Source organism: Hyla sarda, chromosome 2 (assembly GCF_029499605.1).
Source record: "Hyla sarda isolate aHylSar1 chromosome 2, aHylSar1.hap1, whole genome shotgun sequence".
Lineage (NCBI taxonomy): Eukaryota > Metazoa > Chordata > Amphibia > Anura > Hylidae > Hyla > Hyla sarda.
Genome location: NC_079190.1, coordinates 352,053,477 through 352,072,472, shown reverse-complemented (window position 1 = coordinate 352,072,472; position 18,996 = coordinate 352,053,477). Strand labels below are relative to the sequence as shown.

General features: G+C 39.0%; 1 long non-coding RNA gene across 3 annotated transcripts in view; it reads left to right on the top strand.

Moving 5' to 3' along the window:
* The window catches only part of LOC130357949 (uncharacterized), a 200,136-nt gene that overhangs the window by 87,863 nt on the left and 93,277 nt on the right, over positions 1-18,996 (top strand). For 2 of the 3 annotated variants that reach the window (XR_008889333.1, XR_008889331.1), the window contains exon 2: positions 10,992-11,068. This is a non-coding gene — a long non-coding RNA (uncharacterized LOC130357949). Of the gene's footprint in view, positions 1-10,979; positions 11,069-18,996 lie in introns of all 3 variants that reach the window. The other variant, XR_008889332.1, reaches the window with a different exon arrangement.

Below are 18,996 nucleotides of genomic sequence, written 5' to 3'. Positions count from 1 at the left end.
TTTAGTAAATTATTCCTGTCTGTTGGTTTAACAAATAAATCAGTTTTTAAACAATTATTCTCACGGTATACCTATGTGTCCAAAAATTGTAAACCTGTCTTGGAATAAGACAAAGTGAATTTTATGTCACTGTCAATACTATTCAAAAAAGAAAAAAAACTCCTCAAGCTGTGTCACATTTCCCTGCCAAATCAAAAAAATGTCATCTATGTATCGTCAACACTTCAGCACAAGGCTGAAGTGGTGGGATACATAGATACAGGATTCTTCCAGGGTCCGCAATAACCATGTTTGCGTAAGTCGGGGCCATATTAGACCCCATGGCAGTACCCTTACATTGAATAAAAAAGCGGTTCTCAAAAAGAAAATAGTTACATGAAAAGATAATCTCTACAAGTCCAGTAATCAACTGTTGACCCTCCTCACTAAAGTCAGATGTATGCAAAGCCTTAGTAACACTTTGTATTCCCCTTTCATGGTCTATACTGGTATATAGACTGACCACATCAAAGGAAACCAAGATGTCCTCCTCCGATATGGTCAGTTCTGAAATTTTAGTCAAGAAGTCTGTTGTGTCCTGAATATAGGATTTAGCGCTAATTGCATAATTTCGCAATACCTTGTCAACAAATATTACAGAGGAGCTAAGAATAGAGTCGCAACCGAACACTATGGGGCGTCCTGGGGGTTGATGTAAATTTTTATGGATTTTTGGCAGGGTATATAATACCGGGATCCTAGGATAAGATGTTAATAGAAAATTATGTAGTTCCTCATCAATTAAGTCAATCGCTAATGCGTGATCTACCAACCTTTTAAGTCTTGTCCTTACCATGGGAGTAGGATCTTGAGAAACCTGTTTATATACCGAAGTATCATCAATTTGTCTATGGATTTCTTGTACATACATGATATGGTTCATAACGACGACCGCCCCGCCTTTATCGGCGGGTTTAATGACTATGTCGCCATTATGGACCAAACCATGGAGGGCCTCACATTCCAAAAAAGTCCTATTAGAGTGTGGAGCTCCACTCCTACCTTTTTCTTTTAAGCCTGCTATATCCTTCTCCACTAGAGCTGCAATGGCCCCGACTTACGCAAACATGTTTATGGCGGACTTGGAAGAATACTGTATCTATGTATCCCACCACGTCAGCCTTGTGCTGAAGTGGTGGCGATATATAGATGACATTTTTTTGATTTGGCAGGGAAATGTGACACAGCTTGAGGAGTTTTTTTTCTTTTTTGAATAATATTGACAGTGACATAAAATGCACTATGTCTTATTCCAAGACAGGTCTACAATTCTTGGACACATGGGTATACCGTGAGAATAATTGTTTAAAAACTGATTTATTTGTTAAACCAACAGACAGGAATAATTTACTAACATTTGAGAGTCAACATCCCAGAAACCCAATTAAATCTTTACCCTATAGTCAATTTTTACGGGTTAAAAGAATTGTTGAGGATCCATTGAAATTGAATTCTAGGTTGGCTGAGATGGGTAAAAAGTTTTCATCCCGTGGCTACCCTAAAAATCGTATTAATCAACAAAGAAATAAGGTAGCTTTGGTTAAAAGAGATGATCTTCTTAAATGTGACAAAGTAAAGGAAACAGGGGTTAGTAGAATACCATTTATATCTAGATTTAATAATTCTAGTCAGCAGATAGCACAGATTTTGAGAAGACATTGGAGAATCTTGTCAGATAGTTTTTCTCATATTCCTGAATTTTCTGTTCTGCCTTTATTGTCATACAGGAGATCCAGGAATTTAAAGAATAAATTGGTTCATGCGGATATTGTTGGTGATTCCCCCTCTTTGGCCACACAATTAAAACCAGGAAGTTTTCCATGTGGTAATAGTAATAACTGTAAAATGATGATTAAAGGGAATACTTTTGTTTACCCATCCACCAAGAAAGAATTTCAGATCAAACACCATGTGACATGTAGAAGTTACCATGTTATCTACATTCTGTATTGTCCTTGTAAGCTCCCATATGTAGGGGAGACAACTACAGAATGTAGATTCCGTTGAAACAATCATAAATCATCTATTCGCAGGGGCAAAATTGAATTACCAGTACCCAGACATTTCAGGGAAAAAGGACATGATGTGGACCAGTTGAAATTTACAATTATAGATCACATATCACATTCAAGAAGGGGAGGAGACATGGAGAAACTACTTAAACAAAGAGAGGTACAGTAGATAAATAGACTTAATACCTTACATTCACATGGTTTAAATATTGAATTGTCTTTGAAAACCTTTTTATAATCTGTTCCATGGATAACCAGTTGGTATAATGTCTAGTAAGCCTCATATTGTGTAAGAAGATCTCTTTTTGATGATAATTGAAATTTTTTTCTTTGTTTGTTACACCTATTATAGGTTAGTAATTGTATTTTTTCTTTCTTTTTTCAGACTCACCTCCCTACTGTTTTGGACACCCTGAAATTATTCCTTTTTTCAAGCCGGAACAATGAAGCAAATTTAGTTGTTGTTTATTTTTTCCATATTTTGTTGATACATCACATTTGACATTGCCATTTCTCGAATGTTGTACCACATATGAATAATTATAAATAAAATATATCTTGCTTTGGAGCAGAAGTAGGTTCAATTGGATGTTATTGCTCCTATAGGGGGACCGTTTTAATATGATGGCTTGCGGAGGTCTATAATGTAGATAGGGTATGGGGGGGTTGAGAGTAGGTTTTGGGTTGTAGTAAAAGCCCCCCGAACAGCTTTCTTCCCCCCTGTCCCGCTGCTCCACATGTGACCACTGATAACACAGGGGCCCATGTGGTGGACATGCTACATGATGACCTTTTAACGTAATGGTCCTTTGAGCTTTTCCTTTAATACAGTTTACAATACTTATATGGTTGCTGTTTGCCCTTAATTTCTGCCCAGATAAGATGGCGATTTTGCACTCTCGGCGCATGCGCCAATGGTCCAGAAGATATACTGTTCCCGTAATATAATTATAGGATTTGACCGTTATTGGACCTTATAGGAGACTGCGAACAGCAACGTAACTGGCTGCATTCGTGGAATGGCACGGTCATGTGATGAATCATGTGACATACCGAGTTCCGGACATGCGCAATTGCACTGTTTACAAACAGTGGATTAGCGGCATGTTAGGAGGAGGTCCGGACAGCATGGAAGTGAGAACCTGCCCACTAATTAGGATGTATATTGCACAGTTCTTTATATGGATATAATTGTTGTAATAAGTATATGCTTGTATTTTTATACTTCTATGCACGTAGTTGATTATTGATCACACATATGATAATATTTCTTGTCAATGTTTACACTGATAATGTCACTCTGTACTTACCCCTTATGGGCGTGTTGTACCATATATATAGATGCAAATCATAAAATGTTGCAGTATCTTGTAATACCTTTTTTATTGGACTAACAGCATTTTGTAGAGACAAGCTTTCGGGATTTCTCCCTTTATCAAGTCCAAAGATACTGCAACATTTTATGATTTGCATCTGCATCACTGGACTAATACGGCTACTCAAATTTACTACCATATATATATATATATATATATATATATATATATATATATATATATGATTCACTTGCACTTTATTGTATGCTTGAGAAAGACCTCATTGAGCAGGTCGAAACGTTGCTTCACATTTTGGGTGAATAAATAAGTTTTATATTGGATCGCTGGTGTGCGGCCCAGTTTATTTTTGAAATTGCATTACTTGGGACGTGTTTTTCTGGTCTTACACAGGACTGATCACCTGCCTGGATCCTGGGATTAAATCCCGCACAGTGGCACTCATACATCTCTATTATCTATCTATCTATCTATATATATATATATATATATATATATATATATATATATATATATATATATATACACATACAGTCATGGTCGTAAAGGTTGGCACCCCTGAAATTTTTCAAGAAAATTAAGTATTTCTTACAGAAAAGGATAGCAGTAACAAATGTTTTGCTGTACAAATTTTTATTCCCTTTGTGTGTATTGGAACTAAACCAAAAAAGGGAGAGAAAAAAGCAAATTGGACATAATGTCACACCAAACTCCCAAAATGAGCTGGACAAAATTATTGGCACCCTTAACTTACTATTTGATTGCACACCCTTTGGAAAAAATAACTGAAATCAGTCGCTTCCTATAACCATCAATAAGCTTCTTCCTCTCAATCGCAATGTTGGACCACTCTTCCTTTGCAAACTGCTCCAGGTCTCTCTTACTGGAAGGGCAACTTTTCCAAACAGCAATTTTAAGATCTATCCACAGGTGATCAATGGGATTTAGATCTGGACTCATTGCTGACCACATCAGAACTCTCCAGTTCTTTGTTGCAATCCATTTCTGGGCGCTTTTTGACGTATGCTTTGGGGTCATTGTCCTGCTGGAAGAACCAAGATCTTGGAAGCAAACCCAGCTTTCTGACACTGGTACGGTGCAACCCAAAATCCGTTGGTAATCCTCAGATTTCATGATGCCTTGCACACATTCAAGGTACCCAGTGCCAGAGGCAGCAACACAACCCCAAAACATCATTGAACCTCCACCATATTTCACTGTAGGTACTGTTTTCTCTTCTTTGTAGGTCTCATTCCGTTTTCAGTAAACAGTAGAATGATGTGCCTTGCCAAAAAGCTCTATCTTGGTCTCATCTGTCCACAATATGTTTTCCCAGAATTAGTTTGGCTTACTCAAGTTCGTTTTGGCAAAATGTAGTCTTGCTTTTTTATATCTCTGTGTCAGCAGGGGGGTCCTCCTGGGTCTTCTGCCATAGCATTTCATTTCATTTAAATGTCAATGGATAGTTTGTGCTGACCCTGATGCTCCCTGAGCCTGCAGGACAGCTTAAATATCTTTGGAACTTGTTTGGAAACTTGCTTATCCACCATCCACACTATCCTGCGTTGACACCTTTCATCAATTTTTCTCTTCCGTTCACGCCCAGGGAGATTAGCTACAGTGCCATGGGTTGCAAACTTCTTGATAATGTTGCGCACTGTGGACAAAGGCAAATCTAGATATCTGGAGATGGACTTGCAACCTTGAGATTGTTGATATTTTCCCACAATTTTGGTTCTCAAGTCTTCAGACAGTTCTCTTCACCTCTTTCTGTTGTCCATGCTTATCGTGGCACACACAGACACACAATGCAAATACTAAGTGAACTTCTCTCCTTTTTATCTGCTTTCAGGTGTGATATTTTATTTTGCCCACACCTGTTACTTGCCCCAGGTGAGTTTAAAGGAGCATCACATGCTTAAAACAATCTTATTTTTCCACAATTTTGAAAGGGTGGCAATCATTTTGTCCAGCCCATTTTTGGAGTTTGGTGTGACATTATGTCCAATTTGCTTTTCTTCCTCCTTTTTTGGTTTAGTTCCTGTGTAGTGGTGTCCAAACTGTAGCCCTCCAGATGTTGCAAAACTTAAACTCCAACGGCTGCCTGGGCATGCTGGGAGTTGTAGTTTTGAAACTCCTATAAGCAGCAGTGAAGATCACTTTACAGCGATCTTCACTGCTGCCTCTGAGGCCACCGCCTCATCCACTTGCCTGCCGCCAGTCCCCCATCCCCGCTGCCTGCACCGGTCCTGCGGTATGTACCCCCCCCCCCCAGCTCCCGGGGACATCTTCCTCGGCTCTGCCTGGAGTTCTAGGGGTGGGCAGAGCAGGGGATCTGAACTATACCCCCCAACCCCAGTCTGTGATCACTGCGATTGGTCCACAGGGAACAATTACAATGATCTCTGACCAGGACCAATTACCAGCGGGACTTCTGCCTGTTAACCCGGGGTACTAAATGACTTATGTAAACATCAGGATGCGGGAACTACCAGCATAACCTGACGTTTATATAAGTCATTCTGCGGGAATAGGTTAAACACACTTATCAGACGTTTAAGTTAACTCTTAGGCACCAGGGAGCATCCAACTCTTTACAATGAGTACCAAGTCATAAAAAAAAAGATATACTAAATATATTTATAAGTAGAGATGAGCGAATCGAAGCTGATGAACCCGAATTTGTTACGAATTTCAGGAAATATTCAAATCAGGCATGGATCAGCCAGGATTTCAACCCACCAATGCCTGATGCATAAGAGTAGATTGACCATGGTTCCACACCAACACTTCACAAATATGTATTGTGCCAAACAGATTTAAGGCGCTGCTCCCCAGTTACAAACATTCCTCTGCATCAGACCTTTTTTCACCCACCTTCGTCACTGGGTACTGGTATTGTCACCCACCACATCACTCTTTCACCGGGTTACTTTCAGGACTCCTGATGCTGCTGCCACCTCCAGACTGTCTCATTCAGCCACTATATGGTCTCTTCTCATGCTTCAGCCACCTCCAGGCTGTGCCATTCAGCCACTATATGATGTCTTCATGCTGCCACAAACTCCAGGCTGTGCCATTCAGTCACTATATGGTCTCCCCATGCAGACACAAACTCCACGCAGTCATTCAGCCACTATAAGGTCTCCTCATACAGAGCCATCTCCAGGCTCTGTCATTATGCTGCCATGTGACATGTGACTCCTTGTTAAATTTCGTCCTTTGTACCCACACACCGGGGCCCGGGACAGTAAAACTTGGGAGTTACATTTTCAATTAAAAAATCTTCAATTTCAATTTAAAAGTCTTAAATTTCTATTTAAAAATCTTAAATTTTAATGGTCTCCTCATGCTTCTGCCAACTCCAGGTTGTGCCATTCAGACACTATATGGTCTCCTCATGCTTAAGCCAACTCCAGGCTGTGTCATTCAGCCAATATATGGTTTACTGATGCTGCTGGGCCTGGGCCTAAAAATTTTTATGGTAGCACTAGCTTCCATAAATCTTCAATTTAAATGTCAAAATTCATCTTTTATTCTTAGGGTTTGTGAAGCCCTAGTGTCTACTCATGCTGCTGCCAGCTCCAGGCTGTGTCATTCAGCAACTATATGGTCTCCTCATGCTGCCAACACCTCCACTCTGTGTCATGCAGCCACTATATGGTCTCCTCATGCTAATGCCACCTCCAAGCCCTGTCATTGTGCCGATCTGCAGCAGTGATTCTAAAAGTGATGCCTGTAATTTGCATGTCATACTGAATAACAGTACTATTTCACTACCTCAGCACACTCCATATGAATGGTAGAACAAAGCAAAGTGTTCTAGACCCCAATTGAGGCTCTCTGTAGGCCAGAAATAGCCATTTTTAATATAGATTTGCAGCTAATAAACTTGTATCGAAACTAATTTTTTCGGAATATTCAGTGAATCGTCCGAATCAAATTTGTCAAAAGTTCGCTCATCTCTAAAAATAACGGACGTTATATTAACGGACATTAACGGATGTATTTGCTAACGTCCGTCAGCCATAGACTTCAATGTTAAAAATAATGGACGTTAATTTATATGTTTCTTGTGACATAAGAAACATTTGTGCATGTGCGTTTTTTCTCCCATCACAAATAACGTCCGTTATTCATGACGGCTATAACGGGTCAGAACAGATAATCAAAATATCCCATAGACTTTAATGGGATTTTGTAACGGCCATTTAACATCCATTTTTAAGGCTTTTCTAACATAAGTTTATAATGAATCTTTTAATAGAGCAACTTTATAGTGTGAAAGGGGCCTAAAAGCTGTACAGACTAAAAGCTGAACAGAGCCTCACTGAAAGATAGACTGAAAGCTGCTGCACAGAGCCTGAGGTCTTCTTTTCATCACAGTGCTGCAAAAATGTGAGGGCGGAAGTGGTCCCCCAGCAGGCTTCAGTGATGTCATGCCTGCTGGGAAATGCCCACTTTCTCCTGCGGGGAGATTGCACTATGTGAACAAGAATAAAGAAATGATACAGAGCTTTTTAAAGCTCAGAATTTTTTTTTAAGGGTGAGAGGAGTGTTAGGAGTAATTAGGGTACATATTCTGAGTTGGTCAGAAAAGTTTATGTAATGATAGGTACTCTTTAAGAATTCTTATTTCCCACAACACAAGTTCATCATAATATACAAGGAAATTCAGCACTTATGTAGTACTTGTTTTTTTGTCTTTTTTGTCCTGTCTTTGTCACATACACAGAGACCAGGAAAAGAAGTGTTCAGACACACACTTCTCTCTATACTAGATCTGGCTATTGGTGATTGTCTGAATACTCTGACCCTGGCCAATCAAAACTTTTGTCACATCTCTAGGACATGTCAAACTTTTTTTTTGTGTTTTTTTTTTTAAGTGACAGGTACACTTTAAATATATAGGTTTCTTCAAAAGAATTATCTGTATGCAAATAGACCCTAAAGTGTTTCATAGATGAGAGATGCAGAAAAACAAAAGGTTGAACAAGCCTAATGCTCATTAAAAATGATAAGAAGAAATGATTACTATTTTTTTTTAAAGACTGTCATATGCAATACACATTTATGGAGTGTTCACCATAGAGATGGGGACACAGGTTGTCAAGCAAGTACTGATGTTAGTTTCAATTAGAGATCTGAATATGAAAATAGTTTGTGGGCTATGTTCTTCTATAATAGTTGTTTTGTGCATTTCTTAACTGCATCACTTACTGCTGGAGGAGATACATGCATTATTTAAATTACGTAAAGCTTTGAAACATTTATTCGAATAATCAGTGTATTTTCAGAAGTAGTTACCTACAAATCCTTCTTGAAGCACACAACTTCATTGTTTGTTTTAATGGTAGATGTCCATTTACATTAGTGAATGGACATCTAGATATGTATGGATACATTTCTGATTGCAGAGAGATCAGACTACTCAAGAAGGAGGACCCGAGTTTTCGGCAGATCACACATGCATGTTGTTGCTCTAATAATTCTCTATGGCAGCTGTTGGAGATAGCCTAGTACAGCATTCAGCTTTCACAGTGACTCCCATAGAGTATGAATGGAGTAGCACTGTGTATTCTAACAGGAGATTTGAGTCCCTGTTCCCATGGAAGCCAGTGGTTAATGCATTATTATGTACTCTACCATGCTGCTTGCATGCATGCAACTTTCCTATAAACATAAACCTGTTGTTCTCCTTAAGGGAGATTATAGAGTGTGAATAAATAATAGAAAATAATTTTAAATTGCAAGATCACAGAAGAATACAAAGTCCGTCACTGTCACTATATTGATCACGATCCTATCCTGACCCTGGACATGTAAGGTGCCTGGATGCAGCTCAAGGGATAGCTGCAGGTTGTGCTACACGTGTGGAATGCAGGATAAATAATAGCTTCAGAGCAAAGGGAGTAATGGAGCACTCACCAAATTAGATGGCAGCAGTAGGGCTTCTCAAATCACAGGATTCCGGAGAACAAGCAGGGAGGCTGCAGATGGAACCGGGGGGGGGGGGGGGGGGTTGAGTGGCCACGGACCGCATTGCGCCTTCGTCAGCCCCCATATCACGGCGCGATATGGTCTGTGGCCCAGCATCTGAACTCTCCCCAGTTCCATCTGCCGCCTCCCTGTGCGTTCTCCGAAATCCTATGATTTGAGAAGCCCTACTGCTGCCAGCTAATTGGGTGAGTGTTTGAAAGAATTATGTTGGTATAATTCCCGAATGTAGCATGGTACCTCTAGGCATGTGGGATATTAATTTGGTTTGTATAGAAATGCAGTAGACAAATTGTTCTATCTCTGAGAAAGCTAAAGCCAGATGATCTCTGTTGCCCCAGGCATTGCTTCATTGAATACAAAAGATCAGTGGGTCTGTTTCCTGATGGAAGTGCTCAAATTGTTGCAATATCACATGACCATGGCAGCCAGAGATTTCATTCAGTAAAGTTCAGCCCATGTCATAGTAGGCTGAATATAAACATGAATTCATTACATCTTTAATGTTGCAGCGTATATATCGCCATGCACTCAATTCAATTTTAGCTCGGTTTTAGTTCAAATGAAATTAAATTTAACAAGTCGATATTCTGTTATACATAAACATAAAGAATGTAAGCAGCCTTTCACTTTACAATATTGTATATGATCTTGTGTAAGCTTGATGTAACCTCGTAACAAAAAACAAGTTTATTGAACTGAATGCATAATACAATACATGGTTATTTGTTGCAGGCATATGTAACAATTTATTTTCCGCATGTCCTGATACAACTGAGAGTACCATTATATCTTAGAAAATGCATTTGCAACATGACTTCTGTCACCTCTATCTTTTTCTGTAAAATCTGTCTATTCCTAATGTAGCTGGTTTCAACTTGATATAATTTGCACTGGAAACCTTTAGGGCACATTCCCACTTGGCGAATATGCAGCGTATTTCACGCTACGCAAAATCTGCATAAGCAGCAGGAAATGTGTTGCACATCCCTCGCTCACCATTCACACAGGGCTTTCTGGTGGCAGCCCTATGTGTGAAGTGAGTTTTGGAGACGGAGCCGCACGTCACAGTCCCCAAACCTCACCCCAAATCTCACTGCACACATAGGGCTGCCGCCGGAAAGCGCTGTGTGAACGGTAAGCAAGGGATATGGAGGGTATTTCCAGCTGCTTCTGCAGATTTTGCGCAGCAGGAAATACGCTGTGTATATGCCAAGTGGGAACATGCCCTTAAAGTGTTGTTTTACTCCAGTAATGTGATATTTTGTCAATGGAAGTCTTGCTAAAAAAAAGTAAAATTGTTGCATCAATAGAGTAGAACTACACTTGAACTGGAATGCTGCCTTCATGTCTTCTGCTTATGCAAGTGAGACTAGTGGAAGATGTGCACAATAATGAAATGTCAATTCTGAGGTGCTGCATATTTGGGGGCTTCTGAGTAAGTGATGGGGTGTCATCTGTTCAGTGTTGAGAGTAGTTAAAAAGTGCATCTCTTTTTATAGAGATCATATCCTATTCTGAATTATGTAGAAATGACATTGTGTATTGTTTTGTTTACATTCTGATGACTGCATGAAATGTGAACATTTACTGGCAGATTTCCCTACAGAATACAACTGAATATTGAGTTCCCAGCAAAAGAGCAATTCATGGCCAGCTTCTTACCAAGACTCTTCCAACATGAAGGTATGCCACTCTTCTCTGATTAGTCTCTAACTCACTGTGCCAAATGACCATGTGCGGATGTATTACATACTGATTTCACAAAAAAACTATGTAACATATCAAGACTAGAGATTGATGAACTGAACCTGTAGAGTTTGTACAAAATTTTGTTAATATAAAATCAGCCACATGGTAGAAAGGAGAAGGCAGATGGATCACATGATCTCAGGAAACCACATAATGCCTTTCAAATAGAACTGTTTAAAAGGCATTATGGGATTCCTTGAGATCATGTGATCCTTTTGCCTTCTTCTTTCTTCCAGTTGGCTGATGATATTTTAGCAGCCATTCAAGAGGCAGTATAGGGATGATGTCAAAGCCACTATAAAAGCCTATGCACATAGCTTTAGCAGCCATGTTAGAGATAGCAGGTGTTGGGTGAAGATCTCTGTGAGGGACACTAAGCAGTGAAAAACATAGATAGGAGGATGAACATACATATAAAATTACTGTTGTAAAGCAACACAGGAGATAGTGTTCTGCATTTGTTTTAATATGAAGTCTAGTGTGCCAGCTTTTTTGTTTAACACTAGTACGAGTGGGTCCATGGCTAGTAAACTTCCAAGATCCCAATCCCATTGAGAACCTGTGGTCAATCCTCAAAAACTGAGTGGACAGACCAAAACTAAGTAATTGTGATACTCCAAGCACAGATTAGACAAGAATGGGTTGCCATCACTTACTGTATATGTAGGTGATATCCAGCAGAAGCATTGCATGTGTTAAAAATGGAAGGTCCAGTGGCTTCTGGTGGCTCCAAGATTCGTTTTTCTCTTCCCACCAAGTATGATGGTGACACAAAGTTGTGTAGAGGCTTTGTAACTCAGTGTTCACTGTATATACTGCGTATTTGCATAAATTTGTTGTATTTGTTAATAAAAGTTTAAACATTTATGACAACTGTGTATGATATAAAAGGGATAAAGGCCCAAAGTGCACTTTTTGTCTGCACATGGACAATGTCCTCTGATAATTTTTTTAGAATCTGCTGGGTTTCTGTTTTAAATATATATTTAAACAAAAATAACCATAAACATATGTGGTATCACCACGTGCGTAAATGTTCGATCTATAAAAATATAATTTTAATTGAAAAAGTACCTAAGTCCTGATTTGTATATATTTGGTCACTTTGTATACCCTAAAAAAAAAGGTATAAAGAAACTGACAAAAATTCCCATCAAAACATAAATGGTACCAAAAAAAAAATTCAGATCACGACAGAAAAAATTAGCCCTACACCTCCCCATATACGGAGAAATAAAAAGTTATGGGGGTCAGAAAAGGACATTTTTAAACATGCCAATTTTCATACAAAAATGTATTATTTTTAACAGAACAAAAACAAAATAAAACCTATATAATTTGGGTATGGTTGTAACCTTATGGACCTACATAATAAAGATAAGTTGTCATTTTGACCAAAAATTGCTCTTCAAAGATTTAAAAGCCCCCAAAAGTCATAAACAGAAGGTTTTTTTAATTCTCCACAAATAATTATTTTTGGTTTTGCTGTAGATTTTGTGGTAAAATTATTGATGCCATTACAAAGTACAATGGTGGCACAAAAAAATAAGCCCTTTTATGGGTCTATAGGTGCAAAATCGAAAGTATTATGATTTTAAGAAGTTGAGGGGGAAAGTGCAAAAATGAAAAAAAAAAAAAAAAACTGTGTACTTAAAGGGGTTATCCAGGAAAAAACTTTTTTTTTATATATCAACTGGCTCCAGAAAGTTAAGCGGATTTGTAAACTACTTCTATTAAAAAAATATTAATCCTTTCAGTACTTATGAGCTTCTGAAGTTAAGGTTGTTCTTTTCTGTCTAAGTGATCTCTCATGACACGTGTCTCGGGAAACGCCCAGTTTAGAAGAGGTTTGCTATGAAGATTTGCTTCTAAACTGGGCGGTTCTCGAGACACGTGTCATCAGAGAGCACTTAGACAGAAAAGAACAACCTTAACTTCAGAAGCTCATAAGTACTGAAAGGATTAAGATTTTTGAATAGAAGTAATTTACAAATCTGTTTAACTTTCTGGAGCCAGTTGATATATAAAAAAAAGCTTTTTCCTTGATAACCCCTTTAAAGGGTTAAAGGAAACTTAAGTGACACGGATATAAGAAGCAGGGATTGGTGGTAAGTAGGAAAATGCAAGAGGAAATGTCAACAAGTAATCTTTGTGCATTGTTACTGTATATACAGCTAAAAGCACACACATAACACAACAGGTGTTTGACGACTTTTCCGCTAAAGTTGGATGTGAAAATAAAAAAATAGATTTATTTCACTAAAATGCTGGTGTTTCCGCAAAATTTTCATTTTCACAAGGGGTAATAGGAGAAAAAGCCTCCCAAAACACAATTTCTTCTGAGTATGGAAATACCCCATATGTGGATGTAAAATGATCTGCGGGCAAACTACAATGCTCAGAGGAGAAGGAGCGCCATTGGGCTTTTGGAGAGAGAATTTGTTTTCATTTTCACAGACCACTGTTTCAAAAATCTGTCAGACACCAGTGGGGTGTAAATGCTCACTGCACCCCTTATCACATTCCGTGAGGGGTGTTGTTTCCAAAATGGGGTCACATGTGGGGGGTCCATTGTCCTGGCACCATAGGGGCTTTGTAAACACACATGGCCTTCAATTCGAGACACATTCTCTCTCTAAAAGCCCAATGGTGCTCCTTCTCTTCTGAGCATTGTAGTTTGCCTCCATTTTTTTGACCAATGTGTGCTGCTGCAATCCTCTTTTTTTGTATACTCTGTATATGCCATGGCAGTGTGCACCCGTGTATTAGGCTGTTGTGCTGGCTATCTTTCTTTTTTCTTGTATGTACAATTCAGGGGGAAATGGCACCCTCTTTAGCTGTGCACCCCTCCCCCTTTCTCACAGGTGGAGTTTTAAATGGATCCAGCATGTCACCCAGTCAGAGGCTATATGCCTAGCAGAGGTGAGTGGATAGTTGAGTGTTATGCTCAGAATTTGTGCTAGATTCCCATCCTAAATGAGGCCACCTCCCCGTGGTGGATGGGGGACACGTTTTGATCAAAAAGTGCGCTAAGAGCCTCCAATTTTTTGACCAATGTGTGCTGCTGCAATCCTCTTTTTTTGTATACTCTGTATATGCCATGGCAGTGTGCATCCGTGTATTAGGCTGTTGTGCTGGCTATCTTTCTTTTTTCTTGTATGTACAATTCAGGGGGAAATGGCACACTCTTTAGCTGTGCACCCCTCCCCCTTTCTCACAGGTGGAGTTTTAAATGGATCCAGCACGATATTCGCAAATAAAATTTGCATTGTGAATATTCGCGAGCAACACTACTAGCCATCCTTGCCAGCTTTTCTGAAGCCCCAGCTCCGTCCCAAATTGCCAAGGTTGGTTTGCTTTGGTAAGCGAGTTCTTTAGTAATTTTTTTTTTGCTTTGGTTTTGCTTATGTGTGACATATTTATCATGTTTGTGTGTTTATTAGTTTTTTTTACCATCCCCCTCCCAATGTACTAACGCATTAGTTTTTTTCTCATTTCAGATCCGTGTATGCAGAGGACTACTTTAGATTCTGTGGACTACGATGACCAGCATTTTTTTTTGTTTAATATTGATGAAATGGTGAACAAGGGCTTATGGGGGAGTATTTTTCAAAAACAAAAGTTTTTTTAAACATGTTGTGTCTTATTTTAGATTTACTTTACAGGCTTAGTAATGGAAGACGTCTTATGGACGGAGTCCATTGCTAAGCTGGTCCTTGGGAAATAAATCCCCTCAGGGAAACCCTGACTAAAGACCCTCTAACAAATCTAAAACATAACTTTTATTTCAGTAATAGTAAAAAAGGGGTGATAATGTGCTCATTAGCCTCATGCCTCGTGCCTTTGAAAAAGCCAGGAAATTACTGACAAAACGTTAGAAGGAGGAATTATGTTTTAGGTCGACTATGTGGCATAAATATATACTGAATTGGGTTGCTGAAGCATACTCGTCTGTAGACAGTGTCAAAAAGTATCAAAACTGAATACAGCACCCTGATAATGAGTAGTCCGTATAGGACACTAAGACTCTTAGTTTTAACACCTCTGCCACCTAGTAACTAATGAGCACATTATCACCCCTTTTTAACTATTACTGAAATAAAAGTTATGTTTTAGATTTTTTAAAGGTCTTTAGTCAGGGTTTCCCTGAGGGGAATTATTCCCCAAGGATTGTGTTGAAATTAATGGGCCCAGGGATCCTCTGGGGACATTTGGTGTAGTCATTACTAAGCCTTAGTGGTAGCCTCAAAAACAGCTAGTGCTAACCCCCAATTATTACCCCGGTACCCACCGCCACAGAGGTACTAGGAAGAGCCGGTACCAACAGGCCTGAAGAGTCAAAAATGGTGCTCCTGGGCCTTGGCGATAATAGGCTTGCATTATTTAGGCTGGGGAGGGCCAGTAACAATGGTCCTCGCCCAAACAGGTAACATCATTTCATCTTTGTTAAACTAGGTTCCCTGGAAAGATTAGTGTCACATATTGTCTCTTGTATTGGGTAAATAGGTCATAGCTTCAAAAAAAAAAAAAAAAAAATCAACAATTCATAAACATCAATAACAGTATACTAGTGGCAGTGCAATAATTTTTGGAGCCTATATCCAATCCCATTTGTGTCAAAATATTTTTGTTTCACATTTCCTGATGTCTGTGTAGTTTGTACAGTTAAAAAGTTCAAACGTCTAAGTTCAATCAAAGATTGGGAAAAGATATGGGTGTAGAAGAGTTAGACTGAGTTTCCACTTGGTTTTTTTTCTTGCAGTTTTTGGAGATCTGCCACTGCAGTTTTTGAGCCAAAGCCAGAAGTGTATTAAAAAGGAATAGGACATATAAAGGAAGGGCTTACACTTCTCCTCCCTTATGGATCCACTTCTGACTTTGGCTCAAAAACTGCAGTGGCAGAAATCCAAAAGCTGTCAGAAAAAAACTAGTGGAAACTTAGCCTTATGGGTGACTTTAGAACTTTGTTTCGCAATATTGATCCAGCCCTAATCTGCCCTAAGGGTACGTTCAAACATACACAATCTACTGTGGATTTTCCATTTGAATTCCTCATGAGCTTCAGAACAGGATTCCTAAAATGTTTAGATAATTTCCAAAAACTTTCCCTCAAGGCCCAAGAGGGCAATAGAAACACTGATAAGGATTTATTGTAATAATAATAGTATTCCTAGCTGTCTAAGGTACTAGTATATACAATAGCCCTTATTTATTATAGACACTAATAAAAAAAAAAAAAATATATATATATATATATATATATATGGCATAAAAAAAGTGGCCAAGTCATCGTTTCCCTACCCTTTTCTTTAACACCTTAAGGACATGCGCCATAAATATACGGCGCTGCATAGCACCTCTTAGCGCACAGCGCCATACATTAACGGCATGGCTGTGATGCGAGCGCAAGAGATTCGCTCGATTCATTCCCGGCAGGTCCTGGCAGCTGTCAGCAGCCGCGGACCCGCAGGTAATGGCGGACATAAGCGATCGCGCTGATGTCTGCCATTAACCCCTCAGGTGCCTTGATCAATACAGATCACCGCATCTGCGGCAGTGCGGCACTCATAATGGCTGATCTGTTCATTCCCGTGGCACTGCCGAGGGGATCAGATCAACCAAGTTGGCGGACGGAGGTCCCCTCACCTGCCTCCGTCCGTCTCCCGGGTTCTTCTGCACTGATCTGCCTTCCAGCAGACCAGAGCAGAAGATCACCGATAATACTGCTCAGTGCTATGCCCCTATAAATAGTCCCCTATGGGGACTAAAAAAGTGTAAAATAAATGTAAAAAAAAAAAGTTTCAAAAAAAAAATCCCCTCACATTTTTGTCACATCAAACTGCAAAAACTTTTCCTGAAAACGGAAAAATAAGAAAGTCATGAGTAGTCAAAATAGTACGGATTTTGTAAAAAGAAGTTTGAGATTTTTTAAAAGCAGTACAATAATAGAAATGAATGTATAAAGAATAAAGAAAGAATAAAGAAAACCTGTATTTTTTACCGTAAAGTGTACAGCGTGAAAACGAAAGCCCCCAAATTAGCAAAATTATGATTTTCGTATTAAATTTCCTTACACAAACATTTTTTTGGGGGGGTTTACCATACATTTTAGGGTAAAATGAGTGATGTCATTACAAGGTACTGTAACTTCGCTCATCTCTAATAGCCATAATACACATTTGAAAACAATTTTTGTAGCTGTACAGACTCCACTGGGTGTCATATTATAGAGGAAATCAAATTCTTTTGTTCACATGGAATCCATTAGAAAACCCTTTACATGAAATCAGGAGAATATGGAGAAACCTAGGAGTTTGGCATCTCTATCACTGCTTTGAACAAAATCCAGCCATTATATAGCCATGTGTATGAGCCATATTTCTTTAGAATGAGGTTACAAATTGGGATATTTGTACTGGAGAAATTACTTTCTCAGGCTAGGTTTACACATTGTTTTTGGCGTATTTCATTTGTAAAAGCGCGACGGTGACAAAGTGCTTCTGAATTTTTACCAATAATGTGCTCTGTGTATGTAAGTCTATAGAAAAGTGGTTGTCTGTGCACACAATATGTAAAACTACAGCCGCATTTTTTTCAGCCTCGTAAATAAGTGACATGTAACCTATTTACGTAGCTGTAAAAAAATGCATCAATATTTTACCATATTTGCACAGACAACCACTTTCCCATAGACTTACAAAGAGGACCCTAATGGTAAAAATGAGGACAACATTTTTGCCACTTTTTTACAAATAAAATACACCTTAAAATACACTATTTGAACCTTGCCTCAGAATCCTTATATAAAATAGGCATAATTCTTTATTTTTCTCTAAAATTCATACTCATAGTGGTTTGACCATTCCACTTCTCAGATAATGAAATAGCAAGGATTGACCTGTTTCCACCCAGATCATTAACAATAGCAAACCAACTAAAAGGGAAATATATGTCATGCTGAGATCCCAGAATTAATGACAGAAAACTCCAGTAAGATAAAAGGATAACATCAATGGCAGAGTAAAAAAAATTGCTGATAAAGTTGTGTGGTCACTGCTGTGTGTTTCTGTTAGTAGAAATAAGAAATAAATACCAATTGCAAATACAAACACATACAAATAAGAAGAAAAAAGGAAGGACAGATTGTAAAAATGCCAGTTTTAATAACAATAAAGGGGTACTCCACTGTAAAACATTTTTTTTTAAATCAACTGGTGCCAGAAAGTTAAACAGATTTGTAAATTACCTTTATTAAAAAATCTTAATCCATCCAGTACTTATCAGAAAAGTTATTTTCTTTTTGAATTTCCTTTCTGCCTGACCACAGTGCTCTCTGCTGACACCTCTTTCCATTTTAGGAACTGTCTAGACCAGGATAGGTATTCAATGGGGATTTGCTCCTCCTCTGGACAGTATCTAAAATGGACAGAGGTGTCAGCAGAGAGCACTGTGGTCAGGCTGAAAGGAAATTTAAAAAAAATTACGTCCTGTGGATCATGCAGCAGCTGATGAGTACTGAAAGGATTAAGATTTTTTAATAGAAGTAATTTACAAATCTGTTTAACTTTCTGGCACCAGTTTATTTAAAAAAAAAATTTTCCACCTGTTTTTAACCTGTTCAGGACCCATGCCATACCGGTATGCCATGACGCCCTGGTACTTAAGGACCCATGACGTACCAGTACGCGTGTGGGAATTTTGGTCCCCGCCCGGCGATATCGATCAGCAGGCACTCCACGCAAATGACCAGGGGGGGGGGGTCATCAGACCCCCCATGTCGGCTATCGCCACAAATCGCCAGTGAATTCACACCAGCGATTTATGGCAATTCAGAGTCATTCCGGGTCATAAGGGAAAGGAGT